The following is a 25,893-nucleotide window of genomic DNA, read 5'->3' on the forward strand; positions in this document are numbered from 1 at the left end:
CCTAATCATTCTTGCATTCTTTCAGTATTTCAGTATAAAGTTTTCAATTTCATCATTTTTTTCAGGTTGCTGTTGTGACAGAATTTGGGAGAAATAAAATCAACCCAGTTGTAATTAAATCTTCCCTATGTAACTTGGGAAGACCATGATGCACAAGATGAAGATCAATTAATTCTGGCTTACAATCTCTGCTCAAACTGTCATGAGCTTGGCTTCAGTAGCCAAGTGGTAAGGATATTAACATCAAAAACTTGCCTTCACTACAGTGGGGTTTATAATCTCCCTTTAGGTAAAGAATTATTTACGTGAGAAAGCTAAACACTATTCATGTCTACCCAGGCATCCATCCATGCCTGAAACTAAGAGGTACACCTCCACCATCAGAAGTTGGACAGTTGTCATATGACTATTGTTGTGTCAGCGTAACCCAACAAAACAAAACATATTGTGAAGATCAGTTGACTTGGCTGGAAATTGAACTCTTGACCTTTACTGATAGATACAACTCTAAAGACCACTTTCCTAGTGGTTTCCTTTAAATGTTAATAGACAGAGTCTTGACAGTGATATTTGAAACCAGGAAAAAAAAGACATAAAAAATCAAATTTTGTAAAGAACATACCAGTCTCATTCAAAGTTCATATAGGCCCAAAATTTGTCATTCCTGGAAGATACTTGCGTGTCCTTCCCTGCCCATTGCAAAGTCCTCAATTTAAAACAGTTGCCATATTCATCCACCATCTCTGAGAATGCCTCCTGACTCGGTACTGTGTAATACCCAGGTTTTGATAGTAACAATACCCGCTGGGTGTGGGGGTGGCATTGTCATCTGGAAAAAAAAAGCAGCATTTACTCATCATCTTAATTACCTGTACTTTCTCATTAAAAGCAAATGTCAGTTTCAAACTGTTTTTGCTGAAAAGCATTGGGTTTTTCTCTTTGGTTTGGCGGACATGAAGCTTCATCAGATCTCCCGATATAATATCTAGTGAATGAGATCATTTCTCCATCATTATCTGTTGGTTTTCCGTCACTCTTCTATTAAATAGCTGCCAAACTGGCTATACTTGGTACTGATGAAAAAAACTCAAACAGATGATAAAGCCAACAACCTAGAATTCAGTTGATTATTTATATAATTGAACACCCTGTCTAATAGTAATCACTTACAACACCAACCCGGTATAAACAAAAAAAAAGTGGTAAAAAATTTTTGTATAAATAAAAGACTTACATTTATCTGTTTAAAAATATTTATCCAAAATTACTGGGGAAAAGGATGCTTTTTGCACATGAACACTGTCAACACATGAAGGCCTGATATTGGGTCACTTTTCATTACATGATCCAGAATAATTGTTGCAGAATTATAATAAATACTAAGGAGAAAATTTTGTAAATGACAGTCGTCAAATTTATCATCAATAAACGTTCATACAGTCCCCATTTTACAACCACTTTCAGGGCCTCACTTTGTGTGAGATTGCTTATTAAATATAAATTTAAATTATGTCAGTTTTTCAGCAAACGTTAAGCTTATCTTGATACCAACCTTTGACAACAATATGCAGAAATAAACAAGAGGGTCATGTATGTCATCAAAATTTCAAGGCTGTATCTTAAAAACCAAGAAAGTAGGTCAGTAGGTCAAGGTCACAGTCAAGTGACATCATATTACTTGGGGTCATCAGGTAATTATAATTAAACAGTCTTGGAAATAGGATCAGATGATTTTTTAAGTATTTTTCCTATATAACTCACATAATAACTAAGTGACCTCAGGGCGAGGCCTCTTTTAACCCCAGGGGCATAATTTGAACAATTTTGGTAGAGGACTACTAGACAATGCATCATACCAAATATCAAAAGCCTAGGTCGTATGGTTTCAGACAAGAAGATTTTTAAAGCATTTTCCTATATAAGTCTATATAAAACTTGGAACCCCCAGGGCAGGGCCTCTTTTCACCCAAGGTGTACAATTTGAATAATTTTGGTTGAGGACCATAAGACAATGCTACAAACCAAATATCAAAGGTCTAAGTGTTGTGGTTTCAGACAAGAAGATTTTAAAACTTTTTTTCCTATATAAGTCTATGTAAAACTTGGGACCCCCAGGGCGGGGCCATATTTGAACCTAGGGGGATAATTTGAACAATCTTGGTAGATGACCACTAGATGATGCTACATACCAAATATCAAAGCCCTAGGCCATGTGGTTTTGTACAAGAAGATTTTCAAAGTTTTCCCTATATAAGTCTATATAAACCATGTGACCCCCGGGGCGGGGCCATATTTGACCCTAGGGGGATAATTTGAACAATCTTGGTAGAGGACCACTAGATGATGCTACATAACAAATATCAAAGCCCTAGGCTATGTGGTTTTGTACAACAAGAAGATTTTCAAAGTTTTCCCTATATAAGTCTATATAAACCATGTGACCCCCGGGGCGGGGCCATATTTGACCCTAGGGGGATAATTTGAAAAATTTTGGTAGAGGACCACTAGAAGATGATACCCACCAGATATCAAAGCCCTAGGCCCTGTGGTTTTGGACAAAAAGATTTTTAAAGTTTTTCCTTTCGGTTGCCATGGCAACCAGAGTTCTGCATGGAATTAAATTCTTTGAATAATTTTGAAAGTGGGCCACCCAAGGATCATTCCTGTGAAGTTTGGTGTAATTCTGCCCAGTGGTTTCCAAGAAGAAGATTTTTTTAGAAATTGTTGATGCACGACGGATGACTGATGACTGACAACGGACATCAAGTGGTCACAATGGCTCACCTTGTCACTTCGTGACAGGTGAGCTAAAAAGTTACATGTAAAAAAAATGCTTTTTCTGTCCGAGTTTATCATCAGTACCAGTACTAGAAAGAGTTTAAAACAAAAGGTCCAAACATGCTAATCTTTCTATGACGCTAATATTATTTAATGCAATGCCTAAAATGTTGGACACAAGTCTTTGTTAAGAATCCAGAAACAAACAATTTTTTGCTGAAAGAAGGCAACAATGAATCATAACTTACTGGTCTCTCATCTATACTGACATCACCGTTATGGAAATGATGCTGATATTGACTGTGTCATCCTGCAAATTAGTCTGGAATTGACTGGTTCTCTTGCACTGGAACTAACTGGTTCCCTAATGCTAGAAGATTTATTCTGCGCATTCAATATAGCAACTGTGTCATCCATGTTCGGCCTGGAAATTAAAATGCAGTCAAATATTGTAACAGAGTACATGCTTAATAGCAGTTCCTTTAGAAACAAGAAATGTAAAGCAAAATATTGATTTTGAAGATTTTGCATTAACAGCATACTGTGAAATCCAAGTATGTGTTAGTACAATTTTTCATGGATTTCCTGATTCCTCCTATCTACAAAATAAATCCAATCAAGCATATAAAATTCCTATTTTTATTTCGTCTTTCAAACTTGAATCTATAAACCTTTGTCTCATCGAAGCTATTTTCACCAAAACAATAAAAGCTCATGCCAGCAAAATTAAGCAATTTTACAGTATTCTTTCTTTTTCCCTGATGCCATTTTATTCAATCATATTTAAACTAGAGCTCTCACAACTGCCTATTCATCTGAATAGTATGTCTGTCTTTATATACTGTTTACTCACAGGAAATATAACTTTGATAGTTTTGGAGTAAATGGCTTTTCATTATGTATCTGAGTCAACCATGCACCAGGACATGTATCACTGGGATCAGTATTTTCAGTAATTCAAGGACCGTAATTCTGAAGTGCCTGGGCCGATTTGGCTAGTTATCGAACTTGGCCGAGGACTTATTGTCAAACACATTTTGTTCAAGTCTGGCGAAGATCGAATGTGAACTGTTCAACTATGAGTGCGGACAAGATTTGTGACAGACAGACAGACATACACTACACACACAGGCAGGACACCCGCACTACTGTGGTGGTGGAAGACATAATAATACATTTATATACAGCAGCTTTATTCTTAACTTAACATACCTTCTATCTGGTGTATCTATCTGATCAGAGATGTTTGTACTTCTGATGATATTCTCAGTTTCAGGAACATCAACCTCCTGTCTTCTCTGTTTATTGTATGCAACAGGAGAGGACCTAAACAAAACATCAGGTCCACATTTAAAATATCTGACTAAATCAAGGCATTTATGCATGCTTGGACTAAAAAGATTTAGTAACATCAAAACTATTCAACTGAGGAAATTCTGCATACAAAGAGTTGCATAAGCTGGACTGATATGAAAACTGACAATCATCAACCAGATTTCACAAGAATTTATGAAAAGAATGGTATGATTAATGTGCATTGTTTTTGTCTGGTTTAGAGCAACACCAACAAAAATTAGGTCAAATGGTGACTTTTCCAGCTTTTCATGGTGGAGGAAGACTCCTGGAGGCACGGGGGGGCACCTGGGCAGAATCACCAACCTTCTGTCAACAAGCTGGATTGCTTACATAAAATAGTCTACACCACTGGCACCAGAACAGAAAGAAAATACCTCTATACATGTTATACCTTACCCCTAGGTATTCTATAAGAACCATGGTCATGAAGGGGAAAATATACTAACCCATTTCAATTGCACATTTTGTACCTAAAACACGCAGGTCAGTAAATGTGTACTATGGATATCAAACAAGTGGTAATTTATCTTCTGCTGTGTACGAGTCGCATTTCTTCAATACATCCTACCTTAGAAAAACAACGCGTAGTTTATAGTTATTTCAACGTTACACAAAAAACTTGCTTGACCTTCCCTGGTGAAGTTCCGTTCTAGATTAAAAAACCATTCTGATTGGCTGTTGTGGAAATGTGCGTCAATCATCATTTTACTAAACGTGTTCGCTCAAAAATGTGAAAATGCAGCATAAATGTGCAAAATGAATAAAAGAAACAGAACAGATGCAGACCAATGTACGATTTCAAATTAAAGATCATATACAAGATGAATTTCATTCATCATTTCGAGTTTTAGTGTAAAATTGTGATTTTTTTAAATTCTGTTTTTGTTTGTTTACATTTCGCAAAACATATGCACACTGCCGTGACCTCTAGACCAGATGTTCATTAGGGAAGGTCACGCAAGTTTTTTCTGTAACGTTGACGAAAGCATAAAATATACTGATTATCTCAGCAATATGGAACACTGAGACAATGTGACTGGTGCACGATGGAAGATAAATTATCGCTTGTTCAATATACTAGGTAACCATTCACCGAACTGGGCGTTTAAGTTGAGAAATGTGCAATTGAAACGGGTTAGTATATTTTCCCATTCATGACCATGGTTCTTATAGAATACCTAGGGGTAAGGTCTAACACGTACAGATGCATTTTCTTTCTGGTCTGGCACCAGTGGTCTACACCCTAAGTTTTCAAACCCACATTAAGAGGGGGTCAAAGATTTGAGTCACCATAACCACTTGACCACAGAAGCTCCTCTTTTTTGTTTGATCCCTCTTTATGGATAAAATCCTTTTCCAGTTGTGAACATAACCTAGAGACAAAACACAAACTAGCTTACCTTCCCCTGAAATTCTCTTTTTCCCTTAAAGAAGACATGTTTGCAGGTTCACCACTCATAGATGAGGCTCTGCTTGGGTTACTTGAATCTTATCCCAACGTTTTAATTGTCAGTTTCTTAACACTCTTCCTTGGCTGGAATGTGTCACTTCCAAAACAGAAATAATCATCTTCCAAGCTTTCAAATATCTGAGGCTGCAGTAATTAAAAAATATCAGGTATTTAATACTTCAAGGATGACTCAGTGCTAGTATCTAAAACACATTTTCATGAAAATTACAAGAGCTGTCACTAATGGTGACAAATGCCCCCACAGCACATTCACCTTTGACCTGGTGACCCCAAACTCAATAGGGGTTGTGTACTCAATAAGTACTATCAGCATGTGAAGTTTGAAAGTCCTGGGTGCAGTGGATCGCGAGTAAAGTGCCTTCATGCAAAAAGTTAACGTTGTGACGAACGAACGTACTAACAGTTGAAAACTAATATGCCTCCCTTTGGGGGCATAAAAAATTCAAGCTATATTTTGTTCAAACTGGTCAGAGAAATGTACCCGGTATATGAGGATGCACATGTCAGTTTTAACTATTGGAAAACATTTAAGAAAATAAAACAAAGGAATATTTAAAGAAACTCCTTTTTCTTACACACTAATTTGGCATCGAGCAAAGTAATTTCACACTTCAAACAAGAGGGCCATGATGGCCCTATATCACTCACCAGAGTTGATCTGGCTTACTGACCTAGTTTTGACCTCACATGACCTAGTTTCAGACTTAACCTAGAGATCCTCTATACAAACATTCTGACCAAGTTTCATAAAGATTGGGTCACGACAGTGCCTCTACATTGTTAACAAGTTTTTCCATTGATTTGACCGGGTGACCTAATTTCTGACCCCACATGACCAAGATTCGAATTTGACCTAGAAGTCATCAAGAAAAACATGCTGACCAATTCTCATGAGTTTCAAACTTAAAGCGTGGACTTTGAGTGTTAACAACATTTTCCTTTGATCTGGCCTACTGACCTAGTTTTTGACCCCACATGACCTAGTTTCAAACCTGACCTGAAGACCATCTATTCAAACATTCTGACTAAATGTCATAAAGATTGGATTACAACTTTGGCCTCTAGTGTTAACAAGCTTTTCCTTTAATTTGACCTGGTGGCCTTGTTTTTAACCCCACATGACCCAGATTCAAACCTGACCTGGAGGTCATCAAGACAAACATTCTGACCAATTCTCATGAGTTTCCAACTTAAACTGTGAACTCTAGTGTTTACGCGAATTTCCTTTGATCTGGCCTACTGACCTAGTTTTTTCACCCCACATGACCCACTTTCAAACTTGACCTAGAGATTGTCTATACAAACAGTCTGACCAAGTTTCATAAAGAATGGGTTACAACTGTGGCCTCTAGAGTGTTAACAAGCTTTTCCTTTGATTGACCAGGTGACCTAGTTTTTGACCCCATATGACCCACATTCGAACTTGACCTAGAGATCATCAAGACAAACACTCTGACCAATTCTCATGAGTTTCCGACTTGAACTGTGAACTCTATTATGAGTGTTAAGAAGGTTTTCCTTTGATCTGGCCTTCTGACCTAGTTTTTGACCCTACATGACCCAGTTTCAAACTTGACCTAGTGATAATCTAAACAAACATTCTGATCAAGTTTCATAAAGACTGGGTCACAAATGTGGCCTCTAGAGTTTTAAAAAGGCAAATGTTGACGGAAAACGCACAACGAAAGATTCCGGACAATGACTAGTCACAATATTTCACCTTGAGCACTTCGTGCTCTGGTGAGCTAAAAATTGAAGTTTACATTTTAACAGACAGTATACTTGCAAAAACTTTTATCACATTTTTTCAAATATACCAATCCTTACATTTTCCTCTAAAATCATTTTTTGTTTTTCTTTACCAAGGAAATATTTTATTACTACTTCATAATTTACTAACATGCTATTGTATACACATACCTTGTTACCATTCAGTGCTCCAGACAAAGCCTTGGGTCTGATCTTTGCCAAAGGTCTCAGACACACTTTATGCTGATTAGCCAGAATGGTTTTCTGTGCCACTGGGTCGGTGGGTTTCAGAACATCTTCCCCTTTGATCTTACTCTCTTTCATGTTCCAGAAAAATGGAGAAACATCGTATGTGTAAGTGCTAGCAGCATCTGTTGTAGCTGAGCTGTCTGGCTGACTGCAGCTTGATTTGCTGTCCTGTGGAAGTATAACTGTAAATATGTTATTATAAGACATATAACTGTTGACTTTTACATTGTAAGTCACACAGATTTATTCAGGTCAAATGGCAACTTTCAAGCTTCAGCAGTGTAAATGTAGAAAGAAGTGGATGCACTTCAGGGCATAATTTATAAATGAGTGGGCACATGGGTGAAACCATCTGACTCCTGCAGCAAACTGGATTATTTTCTTACCTGATGACCAGAGCAGGACTCTGTCCATAAGAGGTGAGGAGCATGTTATTTGAAGACAGTGACCTTAACCTATCTGTTTGAATGCATCAAATATTTATGTTTTTGTTTGTTACATCAACATAAATGTCTGATGAACATTATTCACTTCACTCACTGTCACTCAGTGAAGAAGTGAAGACAAGTTCATGTTCTTAGGAATAAGATGAAATGCTACTAAATATATTACTCTGTACGTCACCGTGTTCAAACTGCCATATCTATAGTATTATCTGTTTAAATTTACATTACAACTGCAGTAAGGTTAATCTAGGAATAGATTCTTTGCATCTAGTATCAGTTTTAAACGATTATAATGTTTGATTCAACTATCCTATGTCATCATTATATATATTTTCTTGGATAAGGTTATAATTATGAAGGCATTACAGCTAAAGTGGTAAAAGACCAAGAGGGGACCGTTCCCAGCAGTATTTCAGGCACAGACAGCTTACCTTGGTGAGCACCTGGGTAAGTATATTAGCAGTACTATCAACATTCTTGTTAGCCATCCAGATGACTTCTAACAGGAAATTCTACATCCATTGAGGGGTTTCCAGTCCAGTGGTGAAGGGCAAGTGGTTCGGAGTCAGTGGCCTTCAGTCATATATAATTAATATATCAAAAAATAGAAATACAAAAGATGAACTTACCCTCCTAGTGTGAGAACTGTACTGACAAGACCAGAAGTGTGTGTGTGTTCGAGTTTAACATCTTTTTCAACATTTTTTCAGTCATATAAATGACTGGGTCTACTTGTAGCAATGAGCACAATGCCCAACTTTATAGTACTGCCTCACTGGAATAAGATGCCATAGACACATGGCATACCCCACCCAGTCACATTATACTGAAACCGGGCTGACCAGTCCTAGCACTATCTTCTTAATGCTGAGCATCTAGCGAGAAAGCTACGAGTACCATTTTTTACGCCTTTGGTATGATGCCGCCAAAGATCGAACCCACAACCTCCCACACTCGAAGCAGATACTCTACCACTAAGCTACAGAGGCGGTTTTACCAAGACCAGAAGTTGCACTACTGAATGTCCAAAAACCTGAAGATAAAACAAGTAAATAGGTTCATCATTTCTTTCTATCTTCTTTAACTTAATTCCCAACTGTCATATAAAATTTCTTTGTTGTAGTATTCATTCATCTCTGGAAGTTATAATCAACACATTTGGTTCTAGACATTTGAAATTACAAGACAAACTTACATTTTACATTAATCTCGAAAAATTAACATTTTTTTCATCATATCATCATACAAGATTTAGCTTACCAAAAGGTTCCTTCTAGCGCATATTAAATATTCTTTTTAAGGGATATTTAATAAAATAATTATGAACTATGTGTTTTGCTAGTTTACGTGCATTCTTATCTATTTATTATAAGAATACTTAAAGTTATTTCGCACAAACATTTATCTAACTTAAAATAATAAACAAACACCTTTAGATGAGCGATCCTACCTAAATATTATCAGCGGACAATAAATAATAAATAACGTCACTCTGTCAAAATTTCGGGAACCAATGTCGACAGCAGGTCAGAGCGAAACTAGTCTATCTGCTTCTATTTCTATATACACTTAGACTAGTTTTGCTCTGAGTCCTCGATGCTGTCCTACTGGCACAGATCAGAATTTGGTCGTATGTTTGCCTATTTTTAATTAGCAACAGAGTGAAAGAAAAGTTCTGCCATATGCCAGTATTTGCTTTGCATGAATGGATACTTACAGCTCCCGAACGACAAAACCAGGAGAAAAAGGGCTTTTATATAAGTCGGCACCAACAAACTGATGAATTTGAAAAAAGTGCGTACAAAAAGTTCACAACTTGAAAATTACAAAACAATTAATCAAAAGGCATGAAATTACAAAGTTCGAAATATTTATAGCTCAGTAAAGTGAAGAAATGCATTATACAGTTCAAGATAAAAACAAGGGAAGTAATTGAAATAGAGAATAATAGGTTAGTGCCATAGATGAGAAAGTTTATCTGGCGAGGTGGAGGAGGTTATCGGGTGAGCCGAAGACGAACCTGATAACGTCCGGAGCCGAGCCAGATAAACTTTCTCCAACTTAGGCACTAACCTATTATTCTATTTATCTTGTCATTACTTCATTTTCCGATATTAAGCAATTTATTTTTAAAAAAATAAGTGTGTGACAACCGTTTTACTGTAGTCATTTCCGTAATGACGTCACTTATATAATAACGTAATCACCGACAAAATCGCAATAACTTCTTAGTTTTTGAATAAAAACTCATTATTTGACCACTCATTTTCTTAGTTCGGACATTTCCAACACAATGGTGATGGTTTCAATGCAAAATTTCTTATGACAACAATATCGATCATAAGGTCCATTATTAACTGACCGTATATCACTGGTCACGTGTCAACTGACAGTATATCAAGAAAGATATACGGCACCCTGATATCGGGTCGAAAATACTGCAAGTGACAGGATAAATGTTGTTATCCGGTAACGGTACGTATCGTGCAATAGCATTCACAGACAAGTAAAAAATCTCGAATTACTTTATTAGTACAGTGTGTTTTGATGGTTATACTTAAAATATCAAAATAATAAAGTTGGTATGAACTAAAATCGTAAAAGGAACATCTGGAAGCAGCAAAGAGTGCAACCGAGAAGAATAATAGCAGATGAAATTTTTGGCGGGAGTCTATTTTTAGATGATGAATATTCATTTAGTTAATCTCGATTCTACAATATGACATGTAAGATTTAGGGGTTAGATAGTTTTAACTTAATTACTGTTTTTTTGTAGGTCTGTTTATTACGTAATTGTATTTCACTAAAGATTGACTTAAAGATGCGTAAAACACACTGGCAAAGAGGCTATAATAATAATAATAATAATAACGACTTTATTTATAGAGGCGACACAGTTGGGCAAGCCCAGTCTTCCCTGTGAGCCTCTTGAAATATGTACATGGTATTTACAACATGATAGTAATGGCATAAAACTAATTAACATTTTAAGTTCAGCATTAAAACAAAGACATAAATTAAACATGACAAGAAGTATAATATTATGTACATGAATGATAACAGCTATCAGTGTTCACCAGAGAACCTCCACTGTAAGTAAGCATGTTTAAATGACTGTATGGAAGAGGACTGGCGTATTTGTAGTGGAATGGAGTTCCATATATGTGGTCCAGAGTATGACAGCGATTTTCTAAAGAATTCTTTATTTGGCTTTGGAATGTGTAAAAGGTCATCTGAGTGTGATCTGAGAGTGAATGCATGAGAGCAGCTGGATTTTGTGAAAAGATGTTGGATGTAGCTTGGTGACTGTTCATGTTGAGATTTATAGACAATTATGGCTTTTTTAAATTCCAGTCTTTCTGGAATGTCATCCACTTAAGTTCTTTGAACAGCAATTTGGATGGTGTGTCAAAATCTTTGTCTAGAATTATTCTGGCTGCTCGCTTTTGAAACTTGATGAACAGATTTTGAAGCTCAAGACTGCAATTTCCCCAAATTGTACAGCAGTAGTCTATATGCGGCAATATATATGCATTGTAGAACATTTTGCGAACACTGATACTGAGATAATGTTTTATACGCATGAGGAGGTAGAGTTTTGAATTACATTTCTTAAGTGTGCTATGAACATGTGCTTTCCAGTTTAGGTTACTGTCTACATTAACACCCAGCAGTTTTTCACATTTGGAGTAAGCAATAACTTCATTATTTAATTTAAGCTTTTGGGATGATTGTTGAATTGTATTTTGTTTGTAATTATTTGCAGTTATGAACATCAATTTTGTTTTTTGAATGTTGAGAAGCATGGCATTTTGTGAGCACCAACTGTGAATTATGTCTAAGTCAGACTGAAGGTTTTTGTATATTACTTTTACATCAGAGTCTGTTGTGCTGATGGTTGTGTCATCAGCAAACATATCTGTTTCTGAGTGTTGTATATATAAAGGAAGGTCATTAATATACTATTAATGAATTTGCTATTTGTAATGAATATGCATGAGTACAAAATGGCGGCGCCTAATGGAATTCGGATGCCTTTGATGATACCGTGGTATCCATTACCTGCTCAGTCAAGTGTGACATGTTCACCATAAGTGTTCCTTCTCATGAGAAGGAACAATAAATATTATCTGTTACATCTAGGCTTGTTTTAGGAAATAAGCCTGAATGAGCATGAAAATGAAAATGAGTAAACTTCCTGGTTGAGTCAGTTAAATTACATCAATTTATGACATTTACCTGTAGGGGCAGCTGAGCCAAAGGCACCAAGTCCCAAGTTGATTCAGTGTATTCCCTAACATACTGGTTCCTGTGCTCATTCCCTCTGTAAAGTTGAATCATCAGAATGCTGGAGCTGCTGAGGTTGTTGTTAGGCTAAAGCTAGCTGGTTTTGCTGCACCAAAGTGCTGTGCTAAAAATTAAAAGTAAAACTGGGAGCTTGAATATCATTAAAATCTGTTTTAAATGTAAACATTGAACTAAATCAAAGGGAGATAATCATAACAGCAAAGACTGACCTCATGTTCAAGTGAAAGTGCTGACCAGTCTACTGTATGTGACTGAAGGATACAAAAAAACATCCATATATACTGCGAAATCATGCATTCTTGTAGGGGACTAACTTTCATTGATTTCATGGTTGAGTAGACCTATAAAATTTAATTGCAACAATGCAGTTAAATTCACATCCTTTTATGTTTGAAGGTCAAAGTCGTCTCAAATTTATGCCATAAGAAAATACCTGTTTTCACCAAAAACACAAAATTTTGAGCCCACAAAAGCTGGAATGTTTAAAACACACAGAAGATTGCATTTTTTCTTGTATTTAAATTCTATATCCTGAAGACCAAAATCATACAACTCTACCTCCTTGCAAAACTACAAGGTAAAGACTATAAAAGGTCACTGCAACATTACAGGAGTTGAGAATAGCCTGTGTTTGTCACCTTTGCAATATTAAAATGAAACTTCACTTCATCTGTAACTGATTTTCAAGCAGCTCTACGTAAGTTTGTAACATAGCACAGTGATATATCCCTAGGGTGTGATGGTCTGGTGGTAAAGGTTCTGGCAGCTCAATTGGTATAAGAATGCATATATCCACATATGACACCAGAACTAAATTTTCCCGGAAGGGTACTTTAGTGCTTCAAACTTTCTTCATAAAAGTGCTAAATTAAATCAGCACAACTAAATACAATATCTTTTATCTATCTACAGCTCAACATCAATTTTTAGTAGGCTGTAACCATGTATCATATAAGAACTTACTTCCATCAAATACAGATGGAGTGGTTGCAGTGTTGAATCCAAATCCTGTACTGGGTGTAGAGAATGGTTTGACAAAAAGGTTGGCCCGTGTTAGTGTTGGTTCCAAATCCTCTGAACCCGCCAGTGGAGGAAGTCTGGGCTCCAAATGCAGACTTGTTTGCAAACAATCCACCCGGAAATGTCAAGATTTGATTACTTTCACAAAATATCCCTGTAAAAAGATCCTGACAGATAATGCAGTTACTACAATAGATTTTCTGTGTAAGGTTTGATTTGACTTACTACTTTCTCTCCTTATCATTAACCAATGACTATTTGGATTATCAAAAGTTTGTTTTTTTCCCTTACCACAGAAGTATTTTTATGCATCCATTAGTATTTCAGTTTCAATATGTACTTGTCTTCAGCTCACTTACCCAGGCAGTGATTAAGGGGCCCATATTTTTAGTCTAAAATTCAAGACTTAAACAAGAACAAGGCTGCGAGAATTTTACTAGACGAACCATTTGATACCCCTTCAAATGAACTCTTCAAGGAACTCCATTGGATGACTTTCCCGGAAAGAGTTGATTATAAAAAAGCTGTAACAGTCTATAAAGCATTGCAAACAGAATCTCAAAATTGTCCAGAATACTTAAAGAATAAATTCAAATATGTTAATAATAATAAACTCAGGTCATCACAGCAACAACTTCTTTATATTCCAAAGCCAAATTTAGAATTTTTCAGGAAATCATTAAATTATTCAGGACCAAAACTGTGGAATGACATTCCTTTACATGTAAGATCTTCTGCATCTAGTACAGAATTCAAAAGAAGATATATCCAATGGAAGTTTCTTGGTTGGACAAACTGACAATTAAAATATATTGTTTTTATTCTGTGCTGTTGATTATGTAAAATCTATCTGTTTTGTTCTTTGTTCATTTTAATATGTAAAATGTATTATGTTATTATGTTATTATGTTTAGGTCCTTATGGAAATTTTTCTGTAGTTCTGGTTTTGTAAAATGTATCTGTTTTGTTCTTTATTTATGTTGTCGTACCATGTTGTAAATATGTAAAATGTATCATGTTATTACGTTGAGGCCCATACGGAAGATTGCTTCGGCAAGCATGCTGCCTCATTAAATAAAGTCTTTATTATTATTATTATTATTATTATTATAATGGCAAATATTTAATTTGCAGTAACTTGGAATATGGCAAACTTTTACATATGAAATTTTTCCTTTTTTTCCTCTACCAGCAAGCTAAAACTTTCCCTAATAAAAACAGCTGGAAGATGGATGACCTTTGATTCAATGACTTAAGTCAATCATCATAAAGAAGATATGCCACACCAGATATCTGAACCTATAACTGCCTGCCTGGAGGAAGTCTTATGCTCTACCTACAGAGCTAACTTGGCAGGGCCTGATTTGACATGAGCTTACAGCTTGTGATGTTCCAAAACCACCAAAACCAGAGCTGGCAGCAGTTTGCCCAAATGTGTTTGCTCCTGTGGTTCAAAACAGTGGCTGAAATAGCATAATTTTTATTTTTCATTCGAAAAATACTATAAAAAAAATTAAATTAATTTTTAAAAATATGTTGCGCCAAAGATTAAAGAATCCGACACAATAACAAATGCCACTTTCATATCAGCAAGGAATTTTCTCAGTTAATTTAGAAGACAAAGATCATTAATCAAGGTTCTGCTGACTGAGTAATTTTCATGTCACTTCAATTTGATAAACATACATATACATGTTAGATAAATGAAATGACTGAGTATTCCCATTCTATCTGGAAATATTGATCCCTACTGAAAAATAGATTAAAACCAGCACCATACCGGCACCACTAAAAATAGATCACTACCGGCACCACAGCATCGCTAAAAATAGAAACTGGCACCAAGCCGACACCAAGAGTATCCCAAAAAGACATGTAAAAGCCAAACTGGACTCATACCGGCTCTGGCACCAATTGGCATCAAAGAGTATATAAGCAGAATGCAGCGTCACACTGCACATAATGCAAACCAAACTTGCCTTATCATTAGGTCAAGTCTTCTGAAGAAGTTCACAACTTCTGAACGAAACCAGTCAGGGAAGATACCTAACCAACAAGAGAGCATGTCCTCCATGGCTCACACCCAGCCATATCATAGTAATTACTAGACATATACATGTTGTAAAGAATTTGTGTTTTGTAGCCAGTTGTCAAGTGAGTCAGTGGCAAATGGTTAGCTGGTTGGACTACAACACTAGTGGTCCGGGTTCGATTCCCAGTCGCAGATGATATCCAAGCCTAAACTGAATGCTGGGGAAGTAAATATTTTATTAGTTAATAAAATATGGGCAGGAGTTTGGATGCATAATAATTAAATCACAAGTGCGTAGCACGAGTGATTTAATTATTTGCATTCAAACGACTGCCCATGTTTTATTAATTGATAAAATTATTGGAACATACTTATTATTTTGATTCTAACAACGGAAATAATTCGCATTTTACAGTACTACATTTTCAGCGTAATACGTCATTCAGGTCATATGCTGTTACAATTTACCCCCTATGGTTAGAAAGTGTTGCACAGCCAATGGAACATATAGATATTTGTTCCTTTTTTATCAGAATTTTGAGAAGTATTCATAAATTAGTAATATAACAGCTCGCAAACTAATTATGAACAGAATCATCAAATTAGGCGAGTTGACCCTGTGTTACGAGTGACGAACTTAACTTTTATATGACGTCACATCATTATGAAGTCATACTTTATGTCATACATTTATGACGTCACCGCTGAATCATAATTAAGCTAATTGAATTCGCTCGTAGAGATCAGAACGTGTTTTACGGACCTACACATAAGTCAGTATATGACTTTTTGTTATATTTATGTTTTTGAAATGCTGTTTTCATCCGTTTGACCCTGAAATAACTCGTATGTAATGGAACTGAAGTAGAATCTCTTATGTTACAATCATAGGGGGGTGAAATGTAACAGCCAACCATATTTAATCGCAGATTCATGTATAGGCGATTTCGCTATATGTTTATATAGCAATTGTTGCGGATCCTGTTAGAATTAAAATTCAAATGCTATTTGATAGTTCAGATTAGTGAAAATAAAACCATCATTAAAATAACCCAGTGAATAGTACCATGTATTCTAATATGCTTTTTTCTGTTGAAGCACTCTTACACTAGAATGATGTCTCACTAATGTGCGGTGACATCAATGTTTTTGCATGACCAAGAAAGAGTGCTACTAAACTTAATCTACTATTTTAGATTAAGGGCCTATTAAAATCGAAATAATTCATTGTTACTACTATAAAAAGAGTGTTTTAATACTATTTATACACTCGGGCGGTAATACACTCTTTTGCTATAAATTATTTCCTAAGTGTGGACTATAAAGGTTTTAAAATCAATAAACTTTAGGTTTGTACTGAGTTGGATTGGCAATAATTACAGGTTCCATAACCTCTTATCACGGAATTTATAGAGTTTTGAAATTCTGATAAATGCCTGTAGTACATTTTCAATAGTCAAATAGTTAAAGCTACTTTCCATGGAATTGCAAGCAATTTTATCATTTGTCTATATTTTCTTTACGGTTTCAGGGATCGAATTTAACGGTCGCTAACTCGCAAAATTCGAGTAAGAATAAAAAAATGCGAGTAGGAAATAATGGCACTCGAATGTTTTTGCGACCGCGTCCGAAAATCAACGCATTCGCTCAAACTGTCCTTTGTGCTTTTTAAAACCACTTCAGGGTAATTTTACCGATAACCACGTGACCGACTGTAGACGCTTGTCGTTTTAGGCTGATCACTACCAAATAGAATGTAAGCCTCCACAGGTCTAGTCACAAGTAGTCCAAATATAAATAGTACTAATCTTTTTTCCTTTCCTAGTGCATTTTCTCGACAGCAACGTGCTTTCTTTTACCCTACCGCGTTTCAGTATGTATCACTTTGCATTCTAATGAAATCAGCATGTTCCTATCGCATGCTAGATAAAAATGGTGGCGTAAGAATTTAATGTCACGAAAACAGAAATTGAAAGAAGCGAAAAGTAGTAAATTCAGCGGGTTGTATTTAACGAACTGTAGTTTTCTTATATAAAAGTTAACACCCCCTTTTCTTTTTGTTTTTCTAAAGTAGCGATCTAGTTCTTTATGGGAATATACGTCTCTGAAAATCTGATATGCTAGAAAAGGTCGAGAAACTGTTATGAAGTGAGTGGATTTTATATGAAATAAAGAACAGCTGGATTTAGTGGTGTTCAGCCTTTATACAAATGTAATTATCGGATATTTAAGTAAGCGTCTATACGATATTTGTTTACGATTTGCTCCCGTGGTTCGCAACATGGATGGAAAATGAATAAAATAACTAGTTTCTTTGGGAGAAAAAGGCCCGCAGAGGCTGACAATGACAGTGAAAGCAAGGGGAGTGACCCCAAAGAACCTAAAGCAAGATCTGCCGTTTCGACGACGTGTACTTTGGTTCGTACCGCTCAAACCACAAAGTCCCGGTCTAACCCCACAGCATCTGTCAAAACTGTAAAAAAATGGGAATCCGAGCTAAATATAAAACTTTTGTATGAAACAAAAGAAAATGATGACAATATAAGTAAAAACGTTACACTGGTACCTTGTGGCTTTATTGTTAGAAATTTTCATGTAATAGTCAGACAGTGGATAAGTTTGTATGAATAAATAACAAAAACATTAAAGGTTTTTATAGTTTACTTTTAAGTCAGTCAGTAAACACAACAGCAGAGCTGTACATAAAACAACAAAAAATATCACTTTAGGTTATAAAATTTAGTGAGCAAACAACCTCTAAATAATTGCTAGTGGAACTAACCATTTTGCTAGTTGAAAAAAATGGCACTAGCAAAAAATTGCTAGTGGAAAAAAAAGTAAAATTCGATCCCTGGGTTTCAGACTATGCAAATAGCAATTATTTTATTTAAATTCCATTTTGTTACTTTGTAACTGCATATTTTCTTTGGAGTACCGAAACCTATTTTTAGAAGGTGAAATTGAAAGTACTAGCTGTCGCTTTTATTTTAAGATTTGGATTTTCCAGACTGTTCCATTTATAAAATAAGGGTTTGAAAGACACTGATAAATCGGAATCTCCAAGGTCACATGAGGAGCTGAAGTGGGCCATTAGGAATAAGATATACTCTCCTAAATTGATTCTATTTATCGTTAGTTTGTAGAGTGAGTTGAGTGCCATTTTCCTTGCCAAACTGAGTATGGCTATTTTTGTGGCAGAGTGTGTAATACGCAAACGATAAAACAATGTTGTCCTCGTGAATTTCGTGCACTATCGTGCAAGTACACACCATGTTGAATAATTCACAATCAAGAAGATATTTGAAAAATCTATGTTATATGCAAAAATACAAAATGATACGTAATGCAATTCAAATACATATTAAACATTATCATCATTTTAAAGTGTATGTTAGCAAAATATAAAATGAAAACATATAAAATGAAAAAATATAAAATGAAAAAATATTGATCTCCATTGGAATTCGAACTCACAAAAGTTGGATTCTAGAGCCTTCATGCTTACCACTGCACCATGGCATCTATTATCGAAGGAGGCAGTCATTTAAATATTTATTATAAAAATAAGTTATAAACAAGGAGCTGCGTTCAATAAACACTTGATGCCCCCGGTGGCATCCTTGTCGATACAAAGCAACCGAAGTCCAAAATGAGGTCAAGGTCAAACTGAGGTCAGGTGATGTTTGAAGATGAGGAATGGTCACAGGTTACATCTGTATTAGTATCAATTCATTCTTGTAAGCGGTATTGATGCTAGATGAAACGGTCCCATTTGGTTAACCAAGAGATGGCCCATATAAACCAACCTAAGTCCAAAATGAGGTGAAGGTCAAACTTAGGTCAGGTGATGAAACGGTCCCATTTGGTTAACCTTGTACGGACGGACGAACGGACGGATGGACGGACAGGACAATCACTATATACCTCCCACATCAGTAGATGCCGGGGGCATATAAAGGTAGTGTACCCCTTAACCGAAGTGGTTTATTCCAGTACCCTTTTAAATCTATTAATAAAAGCCACAGGTCACTCCTAAATGCTAGTATAACTGCTAAGTGTTGTTGACGACAGTTAGTAGTTTACCATTGAAATCTTTGAAAGTACACTGAATTCAACAATTATCAATGTTTCACTATTGAAATCAGAATTATTTGACCACGTTCATGTAGAATTATTTTTTTTCTATAACGAAATTTAATAAGACTGTGGAAAGCTGCTTTTAATTGTTGACAACAATAATTTAGATTTAGAATACATAGAACTTTTCACGAACTTGTGAATTCATTTTAATACCTGTATGACAGAAGATATGAAGACATCTATAACAGCAATTAATTAACATATTCACTTGTTCAGCATTTTGTTTGTTAAGCAGTCTTTCCCATAGTGTTCACATTAGACATGTTGCAATGTATAACAAAACCCTTAAATAAAACAAACCTTATTATGTGTTGCTTGACCAAAGTGACCACCAGTTCCTGTGCTTGTCTGAGTTCCAAATTCAAACCCACTCTGTGTAGTAGAGGTTGTGTTGCCAAACAAGGGCTTGTTCTGACCACACAGTCCCCCACCAGTTGATGCGTGTGTGGTTGGCTGACCAAACAGATTACTGGTTCCTGTTGAGGTGTTTGTTCCAAATCCAGCTGAAAATTGAAATATCTACTTTTTACTTCTGGAAAGAATATTTATGATCTAAATTAATTGTGTTTAGAATAAATTCAAATTAATTCATGTAAATTGTATCACATTTGTTGTATATCCCAAAGATGATTTACCTGCAGATGCATGTTGCAGATTAACTAGGAAATACCTGACTGTATCTGGAGACTTTGCCTATCTATACAAATTGGGTTCATCAGCTCATTCTTCAAAACCATTTAAGAATTTTTACTCTTAAAAACCTTACACCTAGGAAATCCATTCTAATTTACTTGCACAATAAATCATTTTATGACATAAAAATTCCAACCTTGCAGAATTACTTGTAGATTTAACTTATGAAGGAAACAATAAAACACAAGTTTTAAAGCTCACTTACTTGATGCTCCAAACCCTGATGGTTTGGCCTGTGCAAAGGCAAAGCCCATAGGTTGTGTGGCCGATGCCGCAGGGGTTCCAAATCCAAGCCCTGAAGATGTTCTGGAGGAGACGTCTATATTTTGAGTAACTGGTGGCGACAAGGATTTCTGTTTTGACATACTTCGGTGTCCAGCTTCAGTATGGTTCACTATCAATATTCATACATACATTCAATACTTCATACAATACCAAATATTTACAACAGTACTTAGTTCTCGAATTGTAAATGGATAATTTGATACAGTTCTTAATGTTTCCAGTTAAGTTTCAGTCAGACTGTGTGGTGGTCACTCAAATTTTGAATTTTAAGAACACTGATTTAGTAGGGGTGTAACGATACATCGAAATATCGATGCATTGCGATACTGAGTGTCCCGATAGAATGCATCAATAGAAAAGTCACGATCCAATAACAATCGCCAATAGTTCCTTCAACAATCGATAGTTTCGATGGTTTTGAAATTTTAGTAAATACAGAAATAATTAATAATTCATAAACCAAGAAACAGAGCCAGCTCTCATTTGCGCCTCGGAAAATGTTTACGTCTCCATTACAATAATTACCCTCAAGGAATTAAACTACCATAAAGGACTGAGAAGTCTGGGAGATAATTAATAAATTTAATTTTTTTTTAGAAACTTTGATTAAATATATTTAAATAATCTTAAATGAGAAAAAGTACTTTGAACATGGAGAAAGTAGGCTACTTGTATGATATAGCAAAACTGTTTGGTAGGGCCATTCATTTAGTGCTGGTACACCTTAGTCTGATCCGTCAATTTTCGTCTTTTTCGATGCTTTGGGTTATTAAACACGTTGACATTCTCAACAAAATGGCCGTTTTGTTTGAGTATACCTTCCATAGGTTTATTGTTTTACTTATTGTTTCAAAGCCAAGGAAGGCAAGAAATAAAACAAGAGCACCGCCTTGCAGGTGCTGACGCTCATCTGATTTTTTTTGTATAATAGAAATATTGTCCTACCCATGATTTTCTAAGTCTAAAAAGGGCCATCATTCTTGCAAAAAGCAGGATAGAGTTATGTTTCTTGATGTACAGTGTCCACTTATGATGGTGAAAAACTGTTGCAAGTTTTAAAGCAATAGCTTTGATAGTTTATGAGAAAAGTTGACTTAAACATAATATTCAACCAAGAAAATGATTTTTCTAAGTCCAAAAGGGGCAATAATTATTGCAAAAAGCAGGATGGAGTTATGTTGCTTGCTTTACAGGGTCAGCTTATGATGGTGAACAACAGTTGCAAGTTTTAAAGCAATAGCTTTGATGGTTTAAGAGAAAAAGTTGACCTAAACATAAAACTTAACCAAGAAATCTGATATTTTGTAAGTCCAAAAGGGGCCATCATTCTTGCAAAAAGCAGGATGGAGTTATGTTTCTTGCTGTACAGGGTCCACTTATGATGGTGAAAAACTGTTGCAAGTTTTAAAGCAATAGCTTTGATAGTTTAGGATAACAGTTGACCTAAACATAAAATTTAACCAAGAAAACTGATTTTCTAAGTCCAAAAGGGGCAATAATTCTTGCAAAAAGCAAGATGGAGTTATGTTTCTTGATGTACAGGGTCTGCTTATGATGGTGAACAAGTATTCCAAGTTTCAAAGCAATAGCTTTGATAGTTTAGGAGAAAAGTTGACCTAAACATAAAACTTAACCAAAAAATCTGATATTTTCTAAGTACAAAAGGGGCCATAAATCTTGCGAAATGCAAGATGGAGTTATGTTTCTTGCTATACAGGGTCAGCTTATGATGGTGAACAAGTATTCCAAGTTTCAAAGCAATAGCTTTGATAGTTTAGGAGAAAAGCTGACCTAAACATAAAACTTAACCAAGCAACGCCGACGCAGACGCCGACGCCGACGCCGACAACCGCTCAAGTGATGACAATAACTCATCATTTTTTTTCAAAAAATCAGATGAGCTAAAAAATGTTAAAAATATTTAATGTTACATTTATATCTGTCCATTTCAGTTATACAAACATCTCAATGTGTATTATTAACACTATTAACAGCAATCATAAACGGTGTTGTGTCTTACACTGTGTAATAATGCCAGATGGTAGTTTTACTGTATAAAACATTGTGGCCGATAACTATTGCAATAGTATCGCAATAGTAACCTGCAATAGAATAGTATTGCAATAGTTTTTCAGCAATATCAATAGTATTGCAATAGTCAAAATTGGCCTCAATAGTCACCCCTATGATTTAGCAAACATTATTCTAATACAAATATTATATCATATGAAGAGCAAATCTTAACAAAATGCTACAACTTACCTCCAGACTGTTCCCCTCATATTCTTTCATTGCAGTGATACACTGATGTTTTGTATTGATATTCTGTGTTACATCATTCTTTACCATCATATCCTGACCCTGGGGGTGGATATCCTGACCCTGGGGGTGGATTAAATTTGATGGCTGTACCAGTTTTGGGCTACTGAGAAAATGTTGAAATATAGAGTTAACACATTTGTAATGTAATTTCATTGATACAAACATAATCACTCTTCTAAATGATGTATTCCAATGAATTGAAACAACCCAAGAAAATTGGACCCTCATTAATAATGATTATTTAGCACTCATTGGGTATTTATGTCTGTATGTAACTATTCATACACTTTATTTAAAATCTGAACTATGAAGGTTATTGTCATTTTCAGATTTACTGACCTATTATTAGTTTCATTACAGACCAAAGAAAACATAAATCTTAAATCAAAAATATACCTGGACTTGCCAAAAAGAGCCCGTTGCCTGCATTATTTGTCATTCCAAACAGGCAAGCTTCACTGCTGCCAGTTGTTGTTGTAGCTCCAAATCCACCTGCTTATGACAGAAATATAGTTATAATATAAAGTTATAACAAGGCAGTCTGAAAGACAGCTAAATCCCCCGCAACTGCTATGGATAGTGAAAAGGTAAAACCTTTGATTTTAGCTGTGACCTTGACCTTGAACTGACATGGCTGACTGATGAATTCTGCACAACGTCTTGATGAGGTGATCATTTGACCAAAGTTTCATGAAAATCCTTCAAGGGGTTTAGGAGATACAGAGCTGAAACCTTTGACCTTCAGTTGTGACCTTGACCTTGAGTTGACATGGCTGACTCATGAGTTCTTGATGAGGTGATCATTTGACCCAAGTTTGATGAAAATCCTTCAAGGGGTTAAGGAGATACAGAGTGGACACCAAATGGAAGGCTCAAACCTTCGACCCTTAGTTGTGACCTTGACCTTGAGCTGGCATGGTTGACTCATAATTTCTGCACATCGTTCTGATGGGGTAATCATTTGACCAAAGTTTTATAAAATTCCTTCAAGGGGTTTAGGAGATATAGAGCGGACACAAAATCGAAGGCTCAAACCTTTGACCTTCAGTTGTGACCTTGACCTTGAGCCAACACGGCTGACTCATAAGTTCTACACATCGCCTTGATGAGGTGATCGTTTGACCCAAGTTTGATGAAAATCCTTCAAGGGGTTTAGGAGATATAGAGCGGACACAAAATGGAAGGTTCAAACCTTTGACCCTAAGTTGTGACCTTGACCTTGAGCCGGCATGACTGACTCATGGGTTCTGCAAATTGTCTTGATGAGGTGATCATTTGACCCAAGTTTTATAAAATTCCTTCAAGGGGTTTAAGAGATATAGAGCGGACACAAAATGGAAGGCTCAAACCTTTGACCTTGAGTTGTGACCTTGACCTTGAGCCGGCATGGCTGACTCATGGGTTCTGCACATCCTCTTGATGAGGTGATCATTTGACCCAAGTTTTATAATTCCTTCAAGGGGTTTAGGAGATATAGAGCGGACACAAAATGGCAGGCTCAAACCTTTGACCTTGAGTTGTGACCTTGACCTTGAACCGACAAGGCTGACTCATGGGTTCTGCACATCGTCTTGATGAGGTGATCATTTGACCCAAGTTTCATGAAAATCCTTCAAGGGGTTTAGGAGATATGGACCGGACACGATTTTGTTATGGACGGAAGGACGGAAAGACGGAAGGACGGACGGAAGGACGAATGGACGGACGGAAGGACCATTCCTATAATCCCTCCGCCACGGGATTAAAAAAGATACGAATGTGCTACTACATCCTTTTCACTGAAATATCAAATACAAGTCACCTCCCTGCAAAATAAAAAATCTTACAAAACCTGTTCAAATTTTCACGGTAGTTCACATCAAGTAACTAACAATAGGTAACACACTCACCTAATGCTTGTTAGAGGTGAACTTTGAGGCCTGAGCATATTCAGTTAAATTGGGAAAATGCCCTAGCCTTTAGTATTGGAAATATTACCATGATTTTTGTCCAGTTGGAAATTTAGAAAAAAAAGTTTTGCTTTAAATGAAATATTGCAGTTCACAAATAATTGTTCTATGACAAACAATCTATTTTTTAAAAACTGAGAAATCATGAAATTATGAGCCAAGATTCATTGGGAAGCCTGAATTTTGACTGCTGTTATAAAAGAACTTTTACGCCCTGTGAAGGTAAAAAGAATGTGTTGAAAAACTGATGAACTACAAATGAGCAATGGAAAAACATTGTGAGAATAATCCCCTGTACTACTGAATCCAAATGAATTACTGGTGCTAGCTGCAGCTGGTGTGCCAAACAGGCCAGTGTTGGCTGTAGTCTTCTGTCCAAACAGTCCACCTATACTGCTAGGGGTTGCACCGAAATCTGTGGAAAAAGAAGCATTGAATCATCAATCTACATCATCATATAAACATTTTACATTAGTATACATTTGAGCAGAAATTCAGTGCAAGCTTAAATTTCTGCATTATATGTAATATAAGAACCAATCATGGCAACTTTATTTTTCATAACTATTTTCATGCAGTTATTATATCCGGATGAATCAGGCATCAAACCATTAGTATCTAGCAATAAAAAAATAACTCATCTTTTCAAAATGCATTACCACATTTCTAACATAGCACTGCTGCTGCATAGATTTTCACTTGATAACAGTCTTGATCATCATTTACCATACCGATGGAGATATTAACATTGCTAAATATTGCAAATTAGCCCTTGTGAAATAAAATAAGTATCAATTCCATTAATTCAGCTAGATCCAGTATTTAAAATATGTATCCAGATGAAAAACAGCAGAATGCCATCACAAAAAAAATATCCATGGATGTACACTGTACACAGTAATCATATCACTCTAAACCAACAGCAACATAAGACAATTTTCTTACTAAATCCTGATGACTGTGTCCCAAATGCTGACCCTACACTTCCACCATAGAGACAAGTCCTTGTGCCAGTTCCTGTCAAACTCTGCCCAAATAACCCTCCTCCTGCTGTATGTGTTGCCTGTCCAAATGCTGTAGATTCAAATCCTGGTG

The 25,893-nt window shown here is 35.9% G+C and overlaps 1 long non-coding RNA gene across 4 annotated transcripts; it reads right to left on the reverse strand.

Moving 5' to 3' along the window:
• Nucleotides 1-727: 727 nt before the first annotated feature.
• Nucleotides 728-25,893, reverse strand: LOC123552569 (uncharacterized). Of its 4 annotated transcripts, none has more exons than XR_008370762.1 (14): nucleotides 25,744-25,893; nucleotides 25,118-25,213; nucleotides 23,246-23,341; nucleotides 22,790-22,949; nucleotides 20,448-20,636; nucleotides 19,850-20,052; nucleotides 13,321-13,531; nucleotides 12,289-12,460; nucleotides 8,679-9,082; nucleotides 7,526-7,771; nucleotides 5,535-5,728; nucleotides 3,991-4,104; nucleotides 3,027-3,202; nucleotides 728-829 (listed from the first exon to the last, which is right to left on the reverse strand). It is a non-coding gene; the product is annotated as an uncharacterized LOC123552569 (long non-coding RNA). The 4 variants fall into 4 exon arrangements; XR_008370760.1 differs by having other exon boundaries at nucleotides 22,790-22,952; XR_008370761.1 differs by having other exon boundaries at nucleotides 23,246-23,344.

Source organism: Mercenaria mercenaria, chromosome 4, assembly GCF_021730395.1.
Source record: "Mercenaria mercenaria strain notata chromosome 4, MADL_Memer_1, whole genome shotgun sequence".
NCBI classification, from domain to species: domain Eukaryota; kingdom Metazoa; phylum Mollusca; class Bivalvia; order Venerida; family Veneridae; genus Mercenaria; species Mercenaria mercenaria.